Here is an 18,157-nt window from a genome sequence, read left to right on the forward strand (position 1 = left end):
AATAAATAAACATTAAAAAAAATTTCCTGGGCACCTGGGTTGGTCAGTTGGTTAAGTGGCCAGCCGACTCTTGATTTCAGCTCAGGTCACAAGCTCACGGTTCATGGGATCGAGCCCTGTGTCGGGCTCTGCACTGACAGCATGAAACCTACTTGGGATTCTTTCTCTCCTCTCTCTGCCCTTCCCCTGCTTGTGCTTGCTCTCTCTCTGTCTCTCAAAATAAATAAATAAGCTTAAGAAAAATACCACCACAATGAAACTAGATTATTGCCAACAGAAGAATTCCTGGTTTGCTTCCTAGCAACAGAAAACAGAACAACATTTGCAATGACTTGAAGGCTATCATTTTCAGTGGTTACAAGTGCCTGATGTTGACAACTGTGCTGAGGGTGGCATGAAGGGTCTTACATTTTGTTCACCATTCTCTCTGCAAGTTCTCAAAGGACTTTCTCACCTGTCATTCCCTCTTGGTTTCAATAATCATCAGTTCAATACACCGCCATGCACCAGGCACTATGCACAGTGATTTCCTGAATGTTAAGTACCAAATCTGAACCCGAGTCCTAGCAGCCTTATAAAGTGAGCTGGGTGTGCTCTATTACCTCTCTCCTCAGTGAGGACACTGAAGGGCAAAGACGTACTTAAGGGTAAGTGATGTGCTGAGGGCCTCGCAGCTGGCGGGTAATGCCACGGGAGCTCCAGTTTAAGCTACCCAGCTGGAAACTCAGTTTCCTTGAACTGCACCACCTCTTGGTGCTTCTTAGGGTCAGCTCTGTTCTTGAGCAAGACATAAGAAAGGTTATGCTGGACCTTTTGATATATTTTCCAATTTTGTATTTCAGAAACTATTTTGCACTCTCTCACTTGCCCAGGGCTTACTGTACCATCATGTGCATCATCCAACCATGCTACAAGTGATATCTTAGGACCCCAGCCTCTCCCCTCCTCCTCTCTCCCCCCTTCTGCCTCCCAGTCAAACCTACAGAACTTGTTTTCCATTTGCCCAGAAAACAAATGAGTTAGTCTGTGATAATGCATATGAAGACTCCAAGGCAGGATTCTTGCTTTCTTAAAAAGAAGACATGCATGAATGTTGTGCCTTTACCCAAAGGAGTTCCCCAGTGGTGAAATAATTAGATGATATAGGAGGTCAATGAAGAGAAAAAGGAAAAGGAGAAAATACCACAGATATGCACTGGGAGAAAAACATATGAAAGCATCATTTCATTTGAGAGAAATACTTTGTTAGTGGATGTCCAAATGTTACAACTCCTGGAGAGCCATTTGGCCAGGGATAACAAAAGTTTTAAAAAATTCATAACCTTTGACTTAGTAAATCCAGTTCTGAGAAGGCATCATAAGGAATAAGTCTAAATACAGAAAGAGCTCTGCACATGAAGAAATTCACCACAGTTACCTCTGATATAAAAAAAATGGCAAAAAGGATATTGATTATGTAAATTATGATACAATGGAATACAGTCATTACAAATGATGTCTGCAAAATATTCTGAAATAAAATGAAAGCTTTTCTATATGATAAGATAAAATGAAGAGAGTAGAATATAATTTAAATAAGAATTATGATAATCTTGTCCAAAATATTTGGAACATAATTATCTAAAGTAATTATGTGTAGAAAGTGCTACTATAGGTAATGTTTTTTCTTCTTCCTACATTTTTTTTTTTATTTATCCAAGTTTTCTTAAATAAATACATCAGTGTTCCAAAGGAAAAAAATTAAACATATTTGGAAATATTATTTTACTCAATACTGGTTTTTACTTAATTCAGGTAATATACAAGTGTCTATATCCAAGAGTGATTTAAGAAACAAACATACTATGTAACTGTGCAGAAAAGTGTTAATACAGCAGGTCTCATTGTGATCCTTGTGATAGATCTGCTTAAAAGGTTGCCCCTTGGATGGTGTCTGGGAACTTAGATTCTAGAAAGGTCCCTGGGTATTTGAGCTGCTATAATAAAAGGCCAGAGACTGGGTGGCCTATAAACAAACATTTACTTCTCACAGTTCTGGAGGCTGGAAGTCCAAGATCATGGAAGCAGGGGAGTGGGCGTCTGGTGAGAAACTGCTTCCTACATGGCCCTCTCTTCACTATAGCTCACATGGCCAAAGGGGCAAGGAATCTTTCTTGGGCCACTTTCATAAGAGGACTAATTCCATTCACGAGGGCTCCACCCTCATAATCTAAGCACCTCCCAAAGTACCTTCCTCCAAATACCATCCCATTGGACATTAGATTTCAACATGTAAATTTGGGAGGGATATATTCAAGTCCATAGCATCCCCCACCACCATTAAATAAGAGTGGCTCGCTATGCTGAAACTGTTTGGACAAACCATACAGTTTATGTTAAACACCTGCTTTCTCTCTGGGAGGGTAGAATTTGGGTATGGACCAGGCAGAGGCGCCCTATGTGAGCAAGCCCCAGTAAAAACTCTGGGTATTGAGTCTCCAACGAGCTTCCCAGATTGACAGCATTCTACGTTTGTTGTCATAACCCATTGCTGGGGAAATTAAATGCATCCTGTGTGACTCCTCTGGGGGAGGACCTTAGAAGCTTATGCCAGATTTCTCTGGACTTTACCCATGTGCCTTTTCCCTTCGTTGATTGTGTGTTTGGTTTCTTTTAACTGTAATAAATCATATCTGTGAGTATGACTACATGCTGAGTCCTGCGAATCCTCTGAGTGAATCATGGACCCTGGGGGGGGGGGTGGTGGCCTTGGGACCTCTCAACATAATCATCACTATTATGTAGCTCTAAAAAGATCACTTTCTTCCCATTTTCAGCCTTAATAATTTAGCTGTATATAAACCATAGAATGGTGCTTTTCCAACATATATTGAGCCCACAAAATTTTAGTGCCAGGAAAGAGAACCGTGTCATACTTTTGCTTTACAGATGAGAAAACAAAGCTAAGAGCAAGGGCAGTGCCACCTCCAAATCAGCATCAGAACCAAAGACTCCTGACTCTTCAATTCTTCTACAACACTCCACCCCCTTTCACAGATCATTGTTTTCCTGTGAACAGGAGACCGTGAGACACATGGGGAAAAGGCATACAAATGCAACACTATAATGTGGAGTCAGTAAAGAGTGATATTGGGGATACTGGATGTAAATCAGCTAGTGATGGTAAAATGGGATTTCCTTCATTATTTATAAGTGGTGAATAAATAGCCGGTGACAGAAATGAAAGCACACAGAGTATGGTCTCAAGCTATAGATTCAGGGACTCGAATCTATTTATTCGAAGTAAGGAAATAAAACATGTGAACCCTAGAATGGAAACCAGACCAGCTTGCTCTGCATTCTTTAGACTGGTGGTTAGTGCAAGCCATTGAAAATGAATTTTTGTTGGAAATACATGTCCAGTCAAGGTTGACTGCAATAAAAATGAATATTTTCATGCTTATTTCAAGTAGGCTATACCTTCCTGGCTTACTTCCTAGGGGGGGAATGGGAAAGGTTGTAGGGAGTGAGAATCTTTAAAATTGGGGAAATTTCAATCAAATGTCTATTTCTTATGCTTCAAAGATTTTATTCATAAATTTAGAAATCTGTTAATTCATGCTCATCACTTAAAACCTGATGACAGACTATTGTTCTTAAAGATCTGCATTGCACTTATCATAATCCTATTCATTCAAAGGGTAAGACCATCTCTGGGTCTCTTCTGTTGGTGAATACTGGTAGCCGTGATGAAGGGATGATCCAAAATAATTCCACAGAGAAAATAGACCCCCACCACCATGCTCTAAGTTCTACAGCCACATCTCTCCAAGGAAGAACATACTGGGGAAAATCAAGAATAGAATCAGCACTTAGCTACATAGAATCACAAATAAGTAATTGCTTACTACTTCCTCTCTTCTTCTACTTTCCTGTTTCCCCCTTACTGGGTTCCATAGTGGAAAAGACTAACTTCACAGAGGCCTGAGTAACAGGAGAGAATTCCACACTGACCTCAAAGAACATCTGATGAAAACATGATCCCTTTTGATCTCTAGGGAGATTTTTAAAATGTTTATTTATTTATTTTGAGAGAGAGGGAGATAGAGGAAGCAGGGGAGGGACAGAGAGAGAGAGAGAGAGAGAGAGAGAGAGAGAGAGAGAGGGATCCCAAGCGGGCTCCACACCTGCAGCGCAGGGCCTGACGTGGGATTCAGACTCACAGATCCGTGAAATCATGACTGGAGCCAAAATCGAGTTGGTCGCTCAACTGACTGAGCCACCCAGGCACCCCTCTAGGGAGATTTTAAAATATTATAAGTCAACATTTTATTGGTTCACTTATATATCACATGTCTTTGATGCTTGGCATTTGTTTTGTCATCGGCTTGTTATAAACGAACTTCTGGAACGCAACTCTGCCTTGTGTCCATAAGAAAAGAAAGTTCTCCGGTGGCCTTGCAATTTTTACATTTTTCTTTCTTTCTTTCTGTTTTTTTTTTACTTTGTCCCAATTCTTAATTCTCAAGACAATCTAAGAATTCCTCTCACTGAAGAGAAAGTCCTACCAAAATCCACTTCCTCTATTTTTTTATTTTTTAAAGATCACATTTTTTTAAAGTTTATTTTATTTATTTTAAGAGAGAGAGAGTGAACAAGCAGGGAAGAGGCAGAAAGAGACAGGAAAAGAGAGAGAATCCCAAGCAGTCTTGGCATAGTCAGTGCAGAGGCTGATGCAGGACTTGAACTCACAAACTGCAAGATCATGACCTGAGCTGACATTGGATGCTCAACCAACTGAGCCACCCAGGTGCCCCCAAATCCACTTCTTTTAAATAAATTTTAAAAATGATGCAAGAGGTATCTATCCTTGTTCAGGGTTAAATTTTACTATATTTATTTGATGGGAAAGGTTAGGGTAGTTTATTGTCCTGGGTCAGGTTTCCTGGAGACACCTTCAGACTGTGAGGCAGAGATCTGCAGGCAGGAAATTCACTGCAGAGTAAACTTGAGAAGAACATATATAAGGTAGCTGGATGGAGCAGAGGGAGAGGTTGAATTGAAAGCAGTTGCAACAGAAGGCCTCAGCTGATCCCACTGGGATCTCTGAAGCTGAGATGGCCCTGCAGAACTGTCACAGATCCAAGGCGAAGGGCTAGGTCTTTGCACCAGCATCAATCAGTCTTTAGACTCCGGCTACCTCTGGGAAGAGGGAAACACAGCTTCCTCTGGCAGAGGGCAAGTGCCAGAAATAATCACAGCTGTGAGCCTCCAAAAGCCAACCCTCCTGGCAGCTGAGTCAATAAGTATCTTAGTCTAGAATGGGATCTGAGCAGGTACGCTACATTTGTGTTCTTTTATATCTTTATAATACATGTGCATATTCCAAAGAGGGGATCACTGGACATCCCTTTATTCAATATTGTAGTGGTTCTTCACTCTCAGTCCTCAGAGTTAGATGTGCAAGAAATACCATATTATCTATGATGTTACCTAATTTCAATTCCCAGCCTCCATCCTGCCAGAATATATTGGAAATGTAACATGAATTATTCTTGGGGCTTCCTTTCCAAGTCAGGGCTATTTCCAGGTTGTATTGTCATAAGTAGGGTCAAGGCTTGGAGGAAGGGGGAAAATGGAAGATGGTTATTTAAAACAAGGCCCATCTGGTTGTCCCTAAGAAGACCATGGGCTCCTTTCACTTGGTCCCTTCAAGGCCATGCTTGTGAGACCTATGGTCCTCTTTCCTAAGCCATTTCTTCTGGAGACTTGCTCCCTCCCCCAAACATTGCCATAAAGAAGAGCCCTCTTCCTCACTGCCCCATATCCAATGACATCTTTCCTTTCTGTGGCCCTAGGGAATAACTTTCTGACTCAGGAGAAGCCCAAACCTACCTACTATATTTACAAGGCATTCCACTTTTTCCTACAAACCCTAATTCCCTTAACTCTTCCACAAACACCAAAATCTTCTGTTCTAGAAGCAGGGAGGGCTTAATTTTCAAACCCTCTTCAAAGAAAACCTTCACAGCTCACCTTTCTCAGGAATCAAAGAAAGGAAGAAAAGCAAAAACAGTTCAGTTCCCATATTAAAACAGTCTGAAGATTAATTTTTTTGCCAAATCACTTAGAGAGCTCTCATTTGCTGCATATTCTGGCTACAAGAAAAAAGTAATGTAGTTTTCAATAGTCATGACCAATTGGGTTTTATATACAAGACAATTTCAAGAATGGTTGTCCAAAATGACTCTTAAGTTGAAAGGTTACCTCTTTGAGGCTGAGTTTGAATATAAACACATTGAAACATTTTCTTTTAAATGTATCCAAATTTTAGGCTGGTATTTCTCTCCAACCTAGCCTGTGTATTGTAATGATTTCTGTTAGCAAGTATTTTGAACTTAAAACCCTAGTTCTGACACACTGGCAATGTAATCAGCTACAGGCAGTCCCCAATCTTGGAAATCTGTTGCTTGCCAAAAGATTGTTTTCACATCTGTTTTTATTAGAATATATGTTTCAAGTGTCACCAAACAATAGCATAGATTGTTGGGGGCGGGGGGGGGGGGGGGGTCGGTGGTGAGGGGAAGATTTTGAGTTCTTTATGGCAGGGATAGTTTATTTCCCCCTGTTCATAGAATTTATTATTTAATGTTTATACTATAAGACTAGTACATGCTCAAGGTGGGAAAACACAGGAAACAAAAGGAAACATTTTAATTGTCTATAATTTCACCACTGCTAAAATTAGGTGTATGTCCTAATATTTTTTTCTATGATTAGGAATATGTATTCTTTTTTTAAAAAAAAACAGTTTGAGTTTTAAAATCTGAGTGACACTGGGGCGCCTGGGTGGCGCAGTCGGTTACGCGTCCGACTTCAGCCAGGTCACAATCTCGCGGTCTGTGAGTTCGAGACCCGCATCGGGCTCTGGGCTGATGGCTCAGAGCCTGGAGACTGTTTCTGATTCTGTGTCTCCCTCTCTCTCTCTGCCCCTCCCCCGTTCATGCTCTGTCTCTCTCTGTCCCAAAAATAAATAAACATTGAAAAAAAAATAAAAAAAATAAAATCTGAGTGACAGTATTCATATCAACTGTAAATGGCAGATGGCATCTTTTTTATAAAAAAAATTAATGTTTATTTATTTTTAGAGAGAGAGAGTGCACACGAGCAAGTGGGGGAGGGGCAGAGAGAGAGGGAGACACAGGATCCGAAGCAGGCTCCAGGCTCTGAGCTGTCAGCACAGAGCCCAAAGCGAGGCTCAAACTCATGAACCCGCAACATCATGACCCGAGCCAAAGTCAGATGCTCAACCGACCGAGCTACCCAGGTGCCCCTGGCAGACAGCATCTTAACACTGACCTCCAAGTTGCTTGTTAAGGGATGTTTATTAACCCCAAAGAATCCTCCATTGATGTACTTTCAAATAATATAATATCACAAACTAGACTCATCGTCCTTAGCCCCTATCTGTCTACAAACTAACTCATTCAACTAGAGTGGAAATTTCAGTCTTCTTTCCGTCGGCCCCCCATTCTTGCCCACCCACCCAGTCCCAATCCAGTCAGGTTCCAGGCCTGTTGGCCTCACTTCCATGCTCCCTCATGCAACAGCCCTTTCTTTCTATGCTTTCTGTCACTGCCCTAAGGTACTGTCATTCAACACCACCAAGATTTGCAGTGTTCTTCCAGGCCTTCTGGTCTCCTTCCTTTGCTGCTTCTGCTTGCCCTCCACACCGACAATAGTGATCTTCCTGAAACACGGCCCAGACCATGTTTCTATTGCCAGCAGAATGAAGTCCAAATGCTCAGGCATCTGTGCACCTATCAGCCTCGTCTTCTACCACCCTCAACTTCGTACACACTGTGCCACAACCAAACGTATCTATTCTCCGTTCCCTGTGCACCCCTCAAGCTTTCCTTGGCCCTGGCCTTTGGTCTTTTTGTCTTCTCAGTCCGAATACTGTTTCCCTCTCAGCCACTCCCATGTGTATTTGTAGCTAACAAATACTTACATAATGCCTGCGATATGCCACGTTTGTGCTGTTCTCATCAGTGTCTCCGTATTAACTCATCTAACCCTCATACTAACTGTAAGAGGTAATTACTATTATTATCCCCATTTTAAAGATGGGAAAGCTGAATTGTAGACTAAATCTTTCTGCTGTCTGCTCAAATACTACCCACATTTTAAGCCTCAGATTAAACGCCGTTATCCACAAAGCCTTCCCTATTGTCCTGAAATGGAATAACGAGAATAATGGGGTGAAAGAGGGTACGAAGGAGCAGGAGGAGAAAAAAAAATTAATGGTAATCATTGCCAAACTTTCTGCTTAGTATTTAAATTGGATGGACTATCTTAATCCTTCCCACAAAGCTATGAGTTAAGTACTATTATCCTAATGTCTCAGATGAGGAAACCAAGGCTCAGAGAGGTTAAATGTCTTCTGCAAAGTCAAATAGTTTCTAAATGGCAGGGCAGAGCAATGTCCCTGCACTTGGAATTCTATCACTCCCTTACACGACATTTTGTATATAGCATATGTATCCTATATATGCCCTGTGTGTGTGTGTATGTGTGCACGTGTGTGTGTGTATGTGTGTATACGTATCTCCCTGTGGTAGATGGCGTTTTCTCTGTGGGAGAACATTCACATTTCCCATCAGACTTTGCCACATGACTTGTTTTGGTCAATAAGGCAGAAACATAACCTTTAATTGCCATTGCATGCCTTTTTCTTTCCCTGCTTTTGTTCTTCTTTTCCCTCTGACATGTAAATGTCATGCTCTGGAGAGAGGCTGCTCCTTTAGCCTGAGTCCCGGAATGAAGTAAATACACCAGCCAATCTTCAGGTGATGTGAGCATGAATAATAAAACTTCTTTGTAAGCCATTGATCTGGGGATTGTTTGTTACAATAGCATAACATATAGAAAACTGACTGACAAACTCCTCTTTCAGACCATAAGCATTTTGAGGGCAAGATGTTTGATTCATTTTTGTACCCTCCTATTCCACTCCCCAACCATACCCCAGGTAAACCTTCATCTGGAAGACCCTCAGCAAATATTGGCTTAATATATAAATACAAATAAATGTAATAAATAAATAAGTGAAATAAAACAATATAGGGACAAGAATATAAAACCAAATGCGTCCTTCCCTCCCTTCCTTCCTGCCTTCTTTCCTCCCTCTCAATTTCTTCTCTCTTCTCTCTCTCTTTCTTTCCCAATAATAGGCAACATGCAACTTAGTATTTAACAGACGGAGCCGGTCTCCAATCTCGGTTGTAGATCCAGGCAGAAAGCACTTCAATTTTGACTCTAGATTTACATGACTATCAACGGCTCAGGAGAGAATATTCTTGCCCACACATGGACCGTGTGGCCAAACATTTGGTAGTAGTACTGGGATTCATAGATTGATACTTGGAATTTCTGGGAGGCTGTGTCTTCTTTGCGGGAATTTCTGGCTAAATCAGTACTTTCTGAAACTTTGCCACTCTCAGTTGTTCCATGATTCAGACAAATCTGAGGTGGTTCTCCAGGAGGAGCTATAGAGATTTAAATCCAATCCCAAAGCCACATAAATGCGTCAATCACTTCTGAAATTGTAACTTGTTGAACAAAAGCAAATAAACAGCAACAACAAAATAGCTCTCTAGTTTTTTGACATTCTTAGCTGAGGGTGTAGGGAAATGAATTCAGGTGTCAGTTGTTAATTGATTTATCCACACATTCACTGGTCTTGGCTGATAGATGTGAGGAAGGAAAGATATTTTTAATTCCCAGTTCAAACGTTGTGCGACACCAGCAAGAAAAGTAATTTTACGACGTTGGAGGTAAATAAGTAAATTGTCTCAGAGCTCTTTAATTCTCATAACTCCCATGATCCAAAGTATCAAATAAAACTTTTCAACAAATTTCTACCACCTTACTACATAAAGGTTTAAAAACAATTTTTTGTATGTGTGATACTCTCTTGGCTTCTATTTCTGACAAATATCCCATAAATCAGCCATGATGAAGGGCCAAATGGAAGAAGATTACCAATCTTTACCACATTCTCTATCTTAACACAGAATTATCCTGGCTTGCAAAGTTCACCGCAGAGATTCTCCTACTGAGTGAAGAAGTGAAAGATGGTACACAAACTGCTCCTTGGACTTCACTAAGTCTGTTGAAACCTGTTCTTCCCCTTTGTACTAGAAAATACCCCATATGTTGCAAGTGAATTTACTTTTTTCCACATTCAGACCAAACTTCTCAGATGTTCTACAGGCCTTACAAGTACAGTTGAGATTTTTCCTAAAGTTCTCAGGCACTTGAGCAGCGTTTGACTCACAGATCACAGAATGATGCCTCTATTCACTCAGTAAATGGTGGCTTCTCCCCTTTGTTCTGAGAAATTTTGTAGCAGCTATTTATCGTTGCTATTATTATTATTATTATTATTATTATTATTATTACTATGAGCCACCAAACAGAGAGCTCTTGATCATTAAGTGCTGATATTTTTTTTTAACATTATGGGTTTCTTTTTAATGTTATCTGTTTAATTTGCTTTTCCCATTTTTCATGGTCCCTCTCTCTATTCAAGCTGAATCAGGTTTGGGTTTACAGTCAGCAAGTGGTGACATCTTATGTCACAACCATAGTGGACCCTCCTCACCAACACTCAGCCAGTGTCCCTGGAATGAACCTTATCATGCACAGTGTTGTTCATTCCAGTGTGTTTGGTAAAAATCTCCACAGGTCTGCTCCGGGAGTTTTCTCCTCATGTATTCTGAGCTCAGCCACAACGAAGCTGACGGAAACGCTGAAAGAAGACCCCTTTCCACTGTCCTTCCGCTAAGAAATGCCGGGCCCCACCAGTTAGGGACGCCTTCATCCTCGCTACAGAGACACATGGAGGCAGAGCTACGACGGCAGGCTGGCATCACATCTGTCCACCAAGACTTTGATTATAGAAAGAGGGCTTGGCTCTATCAAGATATTAACTTGGCACTTTTCATCTTCATTCAAACGCCTCTGGGGGCAGGGGGAGAAACACTGAGCCAACCCCGAATAATAAAATGGTAATAAAAATGAGAATCATTATCATCGGAGTCTCTGGATTTGATTCTCCGCAAAGAGAAGGCATAGGAAGGGCCTTTGAGGAAGAGCCAACATTCCAAGCTCTACCTTTGTCCTCCTCCCACCGCCCCCCTTGTTGATTCTTTGATGTTCATGGGGAAAATCCTTTGTAGGGGCCAGATCCTCTCCCTTCGCATTTCTCCCCCCCACCCCCACCTTTATAATAAGTGCAAGCCCTTCCATTTGTGTGGTGCTCTGCGCTTACAAACTGCTTCCACGTCCTTGGCCCCACCTCTGCAGTGTGCTCGAGAGAAAGATGACTCTGTGTTCTTAGCATGCATATTCATTCAGCTTGAGCCATCTTGCCTAAGGTTAAGCAAGTGCACATTCCCAACAAACCTTGTGCAACTTGGAATTTCCTTGGCAGCCACTGGGGGCAGTGACATATCTCTCATCCAGGTTTCTCTGACCTGACTGCTTGATTGACAAATGGTAGGAGCCGGGAAAATCCTAAAGGCCAAAGGAACAAGCCACATGTGCCTCTCCACCATGGCTTCTGTGTTTTCCACACCTGTTGGCTCATGTTTCCAAAGGCAGTTGACATCTGCTGACCTACAGGCTACCTGAGCCTGGAAAAAGGGGCTGAAGTCTCTCCATTTCTAGGTATAGGTTTCAACATCTGTAACCCATAAGCAACAAGGAGTAGCAGGATCTGGGCATGATAGTTCTAGAAGTCCTTCCTGCTTTCCTGTGATCTGGTCTCTTGTGCAGTTCTTTCTGTAAATTCTTTTTTATGGAAAACTGAATCTCATACATGGAAGAAAAAAAAGAGTACAAAGTTGTATACAAAGAAAAAAAGTACACCTCCCTTCCACCCCAAGCTCCTCATGTCTCTTGCCAGAAGTTACAACTGTTACTGGCTCCTTGTGTATCCTTCCAGGACTATTCTATACACATACAAAAAAACAAAACAAAACAAAATGATACACACACACACACACACATTTTGTATATATATGTGTATCTATAAACTAGAAGTTGTTAAAGCCCATGGATGGCTTCTGAATGATGCTGAATTATCTCACACGTTCTCTTGTCTGGTTTTATATTGATACAGCTCAAGCTGTAAATTCTTCATTAGCTCTAAGACACTCACATATTAAAGCTTTTCAAATTATAAATTCAATATAGATTATGCATTTTTTTGTGTGTGTTAAGCCTAATAGCCAAAGTGAATAATCTTGCTTTATCAGTGTAATTCCTTCCTTCCAAGAAAGATCTTATATGGAATCAACCAACTTTTAAAACTTTACAGGGACGCCTGGGTGGCTGAGTCAGTTGAGTGTCCAACTCTTGGTTTTGACTTAGGTCATGATCTTACGGCTTTGTGGGTTTGAGCCCTGTGATGGGCTCTGTGCTGGCAGAGTCTGCTTGGGATTCTCTCTCTCTCTTCTCTCCCTCTGCCCCTCCCCAACTCACACTGTCTCTGTGTCTCTCCAAATAAATAAATAACTTAAAAAAAAAAACTTTACACATCATTTAATTTCTGAGAACTTAGTGGCTTCTTGTAACTTTGTTGTTGAATCTTTACTTAGAAAATGACTCTCTTGGGGCACCTGGGTGGCTCAGTCAGTTAGTTAAGCACCCAACTTCAGCTTAGGTCATAACCTCGCAGTTCACCAATTCGAGCCCAGCATCTGGCTCTGTGCTGACAGCTCAGAGCCTGGAGTCTTCTTCAGATTCTGTGTCTCCCTCTCTCTTTCCTCCTCCCCCACACGCACTCTGTTTCTCTCTCTGTCTCTGTCTCTTTCTCTCAAAAATGCATAAAAACATTAAAAAATTGTTTAGAAAGAAAATGACTCTCTTTTTGCACATTGGGTAGGACTGTTATTAAGAAGCCCCCTTGTAGCCTCATGTAGGTATTCTAGTTTCTTTCTATCTTGCCAGGTTCTCAAGGAACTCCTAAAGTCATAGGCTTTGTGGGTTGGCTTCTGTCCCCTGAAAAATACCCTTAGGCCAGGCAAACACTGGAAAATACTAAGTCCTGACACTAACAGCTAGTGTTCACTTAGAACCTCCCTGTGAGAGGCATTATCCAAAAATTTCACATTCATACGTATGTGCTCTCAGACCCCACGTAGTATATCTAGTAGTTATATTTTACAGATGAAGAAGACAGATCTTAGAGAAGTTAAGTAACTGGCCCAAGATCAAAGTATTGCTCCACTAAGTGGCAAACAGAACATGTTTTGGTTCCACAGCTTGTACTCTTAACCCCTTGGATGACTAGCTCATACTAACTTTCAAGTGAATCTCGATTCCCATTCACTGCATTCAGTAACCTCACCAACAATCTCACGTACTAATGTACACCATTCACCCTGCAAGCAAAGCTTTCCTTTATCTTCCAGCAAGGCTGATCTGACCTGGCTCCAGGACTCCAAGTTCTCCAGGCAATCCCCTGACACCTGTTCTTAGACCTTGACAGCTGTCTCTGGATATCAATTTGTACATTTGGCATCTTTGTGGCTGTTTTTATTATTGGTTATTATAACTTGTAATTTGTATGAGGTTGAAGGACCTTTCACCCTTGTGGACTGACTGGCCTGGATGCCAAACCCGTCTTGGTGAACAGGTGCCAACAGAGAGGTGTGTCCCACGATATGAAGGTTAGCCCAGTGTCAGGGTGAGAGGTGAGCTCCCTTCCGGACCTCTCTTACTGCCATGGAGAGAACGTGCACTTTGGAAATCAAGATGAAATACTTCATCCTGGCTTAGAAAGTGACACATACAGAGAGAAAGGGAAATACCTTACTTCTGGAATGTGAACTGGACACGGGCAGTGGATTGTGAACCAATGCTGTGTCTGTCTCATTAGAATTCCCAGCATGGGCCCTGCTACCAGGCATCCTGAATTACATTCTTACCTGGGGACTCCTGCTCCCGCATCCCAGAGGATCTTTACCTTTTGAGGAAATGCAGTTCGCATGGTCTCCAGGCATGTTCCAGAATTGCCGTGGCTGCTGAGGTGTGACGATGAGGATGCCTATTTCCGTGGAACCCGGCCATTTTTGAAGACCACCGGGCAATGACTTTTACCTTCTGATCACTTTCGCTGTTTAATATTCACCATGCCGCCCCTGCAACGAAAGCACAACAGACATGCCTCTTTAAGAACAGGTGAGGCCAGCAAGAACTGCTATATCATAAAGCCTTCTAAGGATCAGACATACCCACTCACAAATGAGAGGGCAGTGTGGGTTGAAACTGATTTCTGGGTGAATGACTTTTTCAAAACAAGGGCCTCAATCAAATGAAAATCAGGTTTCAGAGATTGCACGCGGCACAGGAAAGCAGACAGAGGACGCAAACAGGCCAGCCAGTTCTCCTGTTCCCTCCCCATGCATATCACCAACCCCTTCCTTTCAGTCTTCCCTTGGTGGCCCAGGACGGTGAGCATTCCCTTCTGAGCCTGAACCACAGATGAGTTAGAATCTCTGTGGAAGTGGCACTGTGAATTTGGCACCACTTTGGAGAAACACCCCAGACGAGAGGACCAAGTACATCTGACACACAGAGGAAGATCAGGGATGATGAATCGACGGTGCGCATTTCTCCTAGCCAGTGGCTTGTTCTCAGCCTCAGCCTCCGCTCCAAAGCTGCATTCATTTCCGAGATGCTTCTCAGTTTAGTAATCACCATTCTTTCAGTCTGAGAGATAAGCATGTGAGCATCGGTGAAGGTGTAGGTAAAGGTGCAAATGTAGGAAAAAGTGGAGGTGTAATGGATGACCATTACATGGAGAGTGGCTCTGTCATACCCAATACCCTCTTTGGAACCAAAGAATCTTTCTCGCCCTTGCTTATCTTCCTCTTGCAACCATTTCCTCTTGAATTGTTTCCTGTTGAAACTATTACAAGTGTAAGTCGGAATGTTCCCGTTTTCTCTGGTTACAGCTTCCTTCCAGCTCCTCAACTTTTGGGTTGCTAATATTTCCAGAAAAAAAGCCGGTTGCATTAATGGAATGTAGCATAAATGAAAACAATAAAAGCTGGTCGGTGTGTTTTCCCATCTGCCAAGAAACAAAAGTGCCTGTGGTTTTCAGGGATGCTGCATATTGGACGTAAGAAACAAGTGTCTGGTCTTTCTCCAAAAGAGGCTGCTTTGAACACACTTGCCCCGTCATTAAACCAGAGACGTCTGTTTTCTTCCAGTGAGGGCTTTTGCTCTTTCAGTTGCATTTTCTGCCACAGTCATGATATCTTGTTTATGCACAGTGGTCTTTTGTTAGGAAAAAGGAAAGTGGGTTAATAGAGGGCTCTCAAATTCCTTTCTTATGTGCTTTACGTCCGTGGGGGATAAATTTCATGGTTTCTACCATAAAAGTAGCACGGCCTTTAGGTTTTCTGGCTCAGATAAATATCTTTCAATCACTTTCAAGTTGGAGTAAAACTTTGGAACACTTTGATTCCTACAAAGAGAACTTGGGGCCATGTTGCTGATACATGTGTAACTCATCTTGAGAGCATTAGAAGGATCCCTGATTCTTATGTTGCTTTCAGGGTCCCCTAATCAAAATAGCCCCTACTCATCGCAGCTAATATCCGTGTCTCTCAGGTACTCTGTGTGCGTGCTGCAAGGCAGCTATGCAACTTCAGCTTTTGCCTTCAGAGCTGAACCTTGTCTTTATGAGACACGTCGTCGCTTAGCAGGTTGAAGACAGATTCCAAGTATAAGTGGGCTGGATCCCCGCCGAGCAGTAGGGAAGACCCCAGGTTGACAAAGTCTTCAAGTCTGTCTGCAGTGTTCCCTTCATCTTTCCTTTTTTGGGGAGAAGGGAGGCTAGGCTTAGGAATGTGCCCCAGGAGGACTCAACAGGGATGGCCAAAAAAATGCACACCCTGTCAGATCTGCAGATGCTGTGGATTATGTCCTTTAAGAGAAGGACTAGGAGTGATTATGGTGGAGGGTGAGATGTCTGGCTCCCACTTGGTCCTTTAGCTCTGAAGTGAGTGACAGAAAATGTCATAACAACTTTGGATTCATCTTGCTTTGGGGACCAGAATGCCAATGCACTGGAGGGTGGTGGTTGCTGTTTTTTCCAGGGCAATTGCTTTGCAGATTCCACTCATTTTTCATCTTATGTTTCAAAATTCAGCTCTTATTAATTGCAGCAGTATCATGAAAAAGACTAGCTATTCCTATCCATTGGCCTTTTCAACTCAACAATGAAGAAAATGAAGAGAAACCTAGGACACCTAGGAAAAAAGTTCCCCAATCTCTACTTTTAGAGGCAGAGCATGGAGAGTTGGATGTGTCTTTTCTCTTGCTGGATCCTTTTAAAGAAATAGCTATTTTCCAGCACGTGATTGAGAAGCAAAGTGTCAAGTTGTCACCGCTCATCTGCTTGCTGCTCCTGATTTCTTGCTGAACCCCAAAACTACATCCACACAGAAACCTTCTCCCCAGGGGCCTTCCCAATATTGGTGTTGATATTTAGTTCTATTTGTTTTTCTCCCACAAGAAATGATTGGTTTTAGTTTTGCCTTTATTGGTTTATTTTCAAACTTCTCCTTAAAGCAGTACTTATTATATTAGGTTGATGAAGCTACCATCATTCTTTTCCTTTTCTAAGCAATAACCTTGCTCTTTCCCTGAGAGAAACTTGTCCCTCCATTCCTTGCTTTTCCCTCCATCTTGAACCTCAGAGTTCATCCACTGCCACCCATGATGATTTTCTCCTAAGAGCATTAAACTTTTCTACACGGATGCAGTTAGGGCTCCCTGTCACTTCAGAGGCTTGAGCAATCACCTTTATCAGAAACATTGAATCAATCCTCTCTGAAGATCTCACCTTTTCAAAACATGAGTTATATCTGACATTGATTTCTACAAAATTTCCATGGACTCATGAGCTGGACCTAGACATCAATTTCAGAAGATGGACCTACACTTTCTCAGTAACAGGGTTTTGCTTTCTTCTTGTGATGTAATGTGGCCCTCGTATTCCTAATGCAAACTTTTGAACTTTGCACTGCTGAACTGATGCTATCAAAACAAAATAATTTTCACACCCAAGGCCGTGTTTGTGTGATTTTGACAGCCTTGTGCAGCATATTGCAAAGCAACAATTTTTCTTAATATCAGCCACTGGAACAAAGTTATGAGTGAGCGATGTTGCTATTATATAGAGCCACTGATGGCCAAGCCAAATGCTGTGTGATTTCTCTTCTGGAAATTGTTTGCTATCTCTGCCTCATATGCATCCAAGCACTAAAAAAAATCATTTTGACCTCAGCCTCAGGCTGCCTTGTCACCAGTTATATGTTCTAAGACTTCCAGGGGAAATCAAACCATCCCAAACATGGGTCGCATCTATTTTGAATCACCAGGCATACACAAGATCCAGGTACTTATCTGACTCTTTTTATTCCTCCTCTTAATTAAAACTCTTGGAAAGTAATTTATTGGCATTTTTAATGTACTGCCCTGTTTGCCCAAAGATGCAATTTATAAAATTGCTATCTAGCAGCAGTAACCACAGCAATAACCAGGTGGCTCTCGGGAATGCTTGTTTATTTTACGTGAGACATCTTGGCCTTTTTTATTTTTAACTTCACAAGGGGAAATTCAGCATTCGTACTTTTTGTTTGGGGCTCTAATCACTGGAACAAACTCGAGAAAAGAAAACAGAGCCCACAGGAATGAGGAATAATTTACAACTAAACCCATGAAGATGAAAGGGAGAGAGCAAAGAGGGAATTAGTGACTTAACAAGAGTGCAGCCTGACCTGTTCCCCAGTTTCGTTGACTTCCTGACAAAACTGAATGTCGCTTTAACCCACTGCACGCTGCCCTAGAACTGGCACCTGGCCTCAATCTGGCCACTAGTGTGGGTCTTAACATTTTCTTTTTTATCTCTGAGAAATAGATGAAGAGAAGTTTTGGGAATCCAAATTTATTTTTCCTGCCTGGCTTTTTTCAAACTTGCTCCCCACATCCTGTATGTACGTAGTGATTTAAAACACAATTTTTCAAATGTTTATTTATTTTTGAGAGAGAGACAGGCAGAGCATGAGTTGGGGAGGGGAAGACAGAGAGGGAGGCA

General features: G+C 41.9%; 1 long non-coding RNA gene across 2 annotated transcripts in view; it reads right to left on the minus strand.

Moving 5' to 3' along the window:
• The window catches only part of LOC147583200 (uncharacterized), a 38,124-nt gene extending 23,939 nt beyond the window's left edge, over positions 1-14,185 (minus strand). The window contains exon 1 of one of the 2 annotated variants that reach the window (XR_015242932.1): positions 13,977-14,185. This is a non-coding gene — a long non-coding RNA (uncharacterized LOC147583200). Of the gene's footprint in view, positions 1-11,620; positions 12,048-13,976 lie in introns of those variants that run through there. The other variant, XR_015242927.1, reaches the window with a different exon arrangement.
• Positions 14,186-18,157: the final 3,972 nt, after the last annotated feature.

Source organism: Puma concolor, chromosome A2 (genome assembly GCF_028749965.1).
Source record: "Puma concolor isolate L17-30 chromosome A2, mPumCon1.1.hap2, whole genome shotgun sequence".
Taxonomy (NCBI): domain Eukaryota; kingdom Metazoa; phylum Chordata; class Mammalia; order Carnivora; family Felidae; genus Puma; species Puma concolor.